Source organism: Sesamum indicum, unplaced genomic scaffold, assembly GCF_000512975.1.
Source record: "Sesamum indicum cultivar Zhongzhi No. 13 unplaced genomic scaffold, S_indicum_v1.0 scaffold00175, whole genome shotgun sequence".
Taxonomy (NCBI): domain Eukaryota; kingdom Viridiplantae; phylum Streptophyta; class Magnoliopsida; order Lamiales; family Pedaliaceae; genus Sesamum; species Sesamum indicum.
The window spans coordinates 35858-41623 of NW_011628076.1; the positions used below are offsets into that span (position 1 = coordinate 35858).

The window sequence follows — 5766 nt, forward strand, 5'->3', positions numbered from 1 at the left end:
AAGATGAAGATGAATTAATTAATTACGAATTTAGTGAACACCACGAGATAATTATTCTTCTTGAGAATGATGATTTAAGATGAAAAAATGATCCATGGTATCTAATAAAAATGTACCATAATGTTGCATCTTTTGAGCAGGATCATATAAACCTAGGGCACATTATGAATGTATCCTTAAAGCAACTCAAAGTGTTATAATTAATTACACATTTTTCAGCAATGGGAAGGAATTTAATTATTCCAAAGCAGTAATTAAAAAATTTATCACTGCTGTAGAATGAGAAATTAACCCATTAGGAGAAAAAGAATACTTTCACCCAGAATCAAAAAATACAATAAAGTTTAATTATTGGGACTATGTGGAAGCGTTTCATAAAGCTTTTCTTTATGAAAATTATAAAAGAAAGCATACATGGTTTTTCAAAATTTGCCCACTTGTTTTCCAACAAGAAATGCCAAATTGGGTATTCCAATGGTGGATAAGTTTTGGTCCATCAATTTCTATTCTTCCTGAAATGTTCCAAGAACATTGTACGGAATGGCTAAATTATTCGCCAAAAATAATCCAAACCGAAAAATCAAGAAAATGGATTTTCCATTCTTAATTAGTATAGATAAGAAGCAGAGTGGGTCTGGTTCTTAATTAACGAGTAACGTCATAGAAAATGATTTCACAATTGTTTTCAATGAATAAACATTTGTTGGACTAACTCTAAGACACAACCCACAATAGATATCAGTTTCTTCCTTTTTTATCAAAACCATTCTCTTGTCGTGTGTGCAGGTGAAAACACGACTTTAAACAAGAGTCGTTCGATTACCAATTTAAATGAGGGTCGTGCGATGGATAGCGAGATTAAATTGTGGAAGGATTGGAGTGCCCTAGCATGATACATTGCCGTTTCAAAGACTGATTAGGGCTCAAATGGGAATTGGGGATTTTATCTGGGTACGATCGCGAGCTACCAGCAATTGCCATGTGAAAGGCTGGGAGCACGCTCTGTTGGAGAAGAAGGCTAGTGCTGTTGTTTTGGTGTCCTTGCAAGAAGGCAAGCGCCAATGAGAATCAAGCAAGGACAACTACCGTTATATTTCTGCAATTCCTTAAATTTGTCCAGATTGTGTTTGTTAGGAGTTTTTGTCCCCATCCTATGTAAAAGGCAGTGACTGTAAACGAAGAAGGCAATGAATGAAATATCTCAGTTTTCATCTTCTTCCTCGATACTCTGTTCTCTGTTCTCTGCTCTCTGTTTCCCATCCCCCTTTCTTATTAAGTTTATGCAATTTCTGTGATTTTATTCCCAAGCTGTTACATCCCCATGCCATACAAAATCACGACTCAACCAGAAAATCCACAAATTAATCACATGCAACCACAGATTCACAAAAACGAAGGAGCTAAAAATGATACTTACATAGATACAAACAAAGAGAAGAGAGAAGTCGACAACTTAATTTATTTTCCTTTTTTTGTTGCCCTTTCTTCTCTACTGCTCCGGCTTTTCAAACCCTAAATAAAAGAAATAAAAAATCGAGAGGTGGAAACATGTGAGTGTGGATGGGGTTTGATGGTGGGCTCGAGTAAACTGGTGGGAAGAGAACACTAGTTTTGAGGGTTTTTACCAGGTATTCTTTCTTGGATTTTTGTGTTGCACCCACCTCCATTGCTGCTTCTCCTCGGTGTGCTGATTGGTGAACAAACCCATCTTCGCTTCCATCAACCAGAGTAGTAAACCCAAATGAAAACCCTCAAACAATGGTACTAAACCCTAACCCCTTCATTGATTTTCCAGGGTTTTAAGCAGTGGGGTTTTCAGAAAACTCTTCAGTGGCCCCTGCTTTTCTTCTCTCTTTGTTCAAGATTTCAAGATCCTTCAAGAATCTCTCTCTTTGTCACAGCCTATTTGATTTCATCTCTATAAATGGTTCTTGATTTTGCATAGCTTTTCTTAGAATTGGAGGGTCTTGTGTTATATCTGCTGCTTGAGGGTTATGTTGGGGGTATATTTGTTGCCTCCGACACCTTCTTATCCAACACCCAAACCCAGACGATACGGTAGACAGCAGGCACGCGGGTGTCACGAGACATACCTGAGTCAATTTCCAGGCAAGGACAGGGCCAGCGGAGGCGATCTGATCTATGAGTTTGTAGTTTGTACAGTCTTCTTGATGACAACGGAGGCCTTGGCTAAGGCCTGTGTTAAGGTTTTCATATTGAGGGACATGATTGGGGATGAATTGGGAAAGTAGTGGTGTGCCGGTGGGTGGGGGGGAGGGGGAAGAGAAGTGGTGGGTGGCGGTGGGAGAGATGGATTTGGGGCTAGGGTTCTAAGCATCTGGGGAAGAAAAAAGATTGAAGAAAGAATGGAGATTTGAAAGAGAGAGAAAGAAAAAGAAAGAAGAAATGAGAAAAAGAGCCAGAAAGAGATGTGTTTTAACTTTTTGTTGTATTATTATTATTATTAGTATTATTATTGTTAGTATTATTATTATATTTAATAAATTTAAATAAATAAATAAATTATTTAATTCATATATTTAAATTTAAATAAATAAATAAAAATTTATATACTTTAATAAATTTTAATTTATAATTATATTAATTTAAGAAATTTTTAATTAATTATATTTATGAATTTAATTAATTGAATAAATATGAAATACTAGAATGTAATAAACATTATGAAACATTAATAATTAAGGAAAAATATTATATTAATATAAAATATTATTTAATTAAAAAATAAAAAAAATAAAACCTAATCTAAACCCTCCTCATCAACAACGTCCATATCATCATGGTTCGAGGCCAGGGGCTCTGTCGAAGAGGTGGCCCGCATCTCCCTTATCATGGCCATCATCGTTTTCAAGGCGGCGGATGCGGCCCTCGACGGTCAATGTAATACTAGACTAGTAAATATCGATACTAAATTGAAAGATAATTTTTTATTTGATAGTGGTAGGTGGCACGAATGGAATTTGTTTTTGATAGAATATTAGAATTTCGTTGCATTGATTTATATATTGTCGTAAAGGTTGACTAACGTTAAGTATTAAATATCTTTTTAAATTGCTTATCTATTGCTAAAATTTCATAAAACAAATGTGAATCTTTTGACATATATATAGAATACTTTTTATTTTTTATTCGACTCACTAAGGATCTACCACACTCAATTTCATAAAACAAATATGATTAGTTTAGTTGCCTTTAATAGTTTCAATCCATTAAAATAATTAAAGTACCAATCAATTATCGAGATAAAATTGTCCTTAAAGTGTAATCAAAGAGAGCAAAATTGTCCTCAAACGATGGAAGTGATGGAATTTGTGTAGGGATGAAGTCAATTTACTTTTTTCAATATAATAGCAACAAAAATAAGCCAGTGTAAACAATATTTCTCTGGTACGAGGGTCCCTCTTTTCTCTATTTTTTCGATAAAGATAATTTTCATTAAGTAAAAAGAAGTACAATAGTACAATACAATTTGTTTAATCTAAGTGGTTTCCTCGACAGGCCAAAAAATCCACCATAAGCAGTAAAGCGCACAAGGGCTAGTAGCAGTAGGTAATTCTACACTAAGAATCCTCTGCTGCACATCTCGAACCATCAGTGCACCCACAGTGCGTGTATCTCTATGCCCTCTTTTCTCTATTCCAAATTTCGAACTCGTAGTTTTATACATACCCTAACTCACTGATATACATTCTCAAATGATAGGCTGTGCACATGAAGAGCACGCCCCTTGCTTGAATTTGCTTCGCATCTCTTGTAATCTTACTCTTCTTTCTTCTTTTCCTCATCGTATTCTTTACTTCGCTGATCATACGCTTTCACGTGTTCTTTTATTTAAAACTAGGGTTTACTATTTGATTTATTTAAGGTCAGAATATTTTTTTAGTCATATAAAATAAGGGTAGAATTTTTTTTTGTACCACACCGATGTAGATGCCGCTTTTAGTCTCATAAAACTCAAATAACATATTTTTAATCCCAAAAAGTATGATTTTAAAACTTTTTAGACCCGAAACTACAATGCCTTTTTACTCCCAAAACCGCAACATGCATGACTTTTTGGGACTAAAAATGAGTGATTGTGAGTTTTATGGGACTGAAAGCAACATCTACCATAAGTATGGTATCAAAAAAAATTATTCGGCCTTGTTTTTGTGATTGCCGTATATTTTATCTTGTTCTTTCTAGTCATATATATGCCAGAATCTGAACGGAGGGAAAATACAACAAATAAAGGCTAGTTTATACCCAGATGTGTGCTAGCTACATGAATTGGCAATTTAGAAGCTAAGGGTTGAAATCGGTTAAGGGGATGGAAGGTTGGTTCATCATTTGTTTATTCAGTTTGGTTATATCATTGACATTTAACCAATCCATTGGTTAACATCCCTATCTAGTTTTCAATTATCAATTTGGTGGGATTCGAACCCATCACCTACTTATTCATGAAACCTAGCTCATCTATGAGTGATAGGCTAAGACATCGTTGATCGAAAGTTTAGAAGCTAGTCAGGAATTTGAAACTTGACATGAGTTTAGCTATAATAAGAGATTTTAGGAGGACTTTTCAACAGCAAGTTGCATAGAATCAATAAAATAATGAAAGATTTTAAGTAGTAAATCGCATAGAATTGATCGGCTCTTGTAATATATAACAAGAAGAGTAATAATAATAATAAAAAGATTAATAAAATTATCATAATACAATCATAAAGTATGGATATAAACTTTATCATAACAATAGCATGCAATAAATAAATAATTTTAAAATTTCAAACTTTGATTTTTATAAAATATAATGATAAGAAAAAAATTGAACACTAACTATGCAAAAAGAAAGCATGAACTTTAGTCTCTAAAGAAATTTCAAGATAAAATTGCTTGAAAAAATCACCAATTTAATATTAAAAACAAAAGAAAGTTTATAACAATGAGAAAAAATGAAAGCAACCTCCTGTAATTATTATAGCAAATGAATAAATTATTCCTTGTAAAAAGAAATTACAAAGTACCTCCTTATATTTTTTAAAATGAAATAATTTAGACATAGATGTAAATTGCTTTATTTTTAAAAAATATAGGGAGGTAATTTGATTCGTTTTTCATAGAGGGGTAATTTATTCAAGTACCATAACATAGGACGGAAATTGCATCAAACCCTATAACGTAATGCCATACTAATATTTCATAGTGTTTATGGAGGACAAGTCGAAGAAACAATATTCAGTAATAGAACCAATTTAGAATTTTAATTTAATTCAGGATAAAAGTTATCATATTTTCAAATAATGCACTATACAACCAAGAGCCACTAAATTTTATTAAATTCAGACAAATCCAACAAAATATTATAGTAACCACCCCACTCATACACTTACAAAATGTCACTCCACCACATCTCAATTTCACACAAATCTAATTCTATTCAGCATTTCATTCATATCGAAACCTTTGACGATCCATTATTTTTCTTGTTCTCTTTACTTGAGCCATTTAATGGCACCACCTATAAAATCAGCAGGGAAAACTACATAGAACCACGATATGACTGTCAAATATTTGCAGCGGGAGATTCATCCATCCAACAACTTGTGGATCGGCAATTTGTCACCTAAAGTGACAGATTCTGAGTTAAAATCTTTGTCTGCAACTCATGGAGAAGTGATGGGCATTAACTCATCTGCCTTGCGTCCCTACGTCTTTGTGCACTTTAAAGAAATATAGCGCGCGAAGTTGGCGAGGCAGGGT

The 5766-nt window shown here is 33.6% G+C and overlaps 1 long non-coding RNA gene across 1 annotated transcript; it reads right to left on the reverse strand.

Annotated features, from left to right (window-relative positions):
- Positions 1-1475: 1475 nt before the first annotated feature.
- On the reverse strand, positions 1476-1765 carry LOC105179580. Its single transcript, XR_849319.2, has 2 exons — positions 1626-1765; positions 1476-1512 (listed from the first exon to the last, which is right to left on the reverse strand). It is a non-coding gene; the product is annotated as an uncharacterized LOC105179580 (long non-coding RNA).
- Between the last annotated feature and the right edge of the window lie 4001 nt (positions 1766-5766).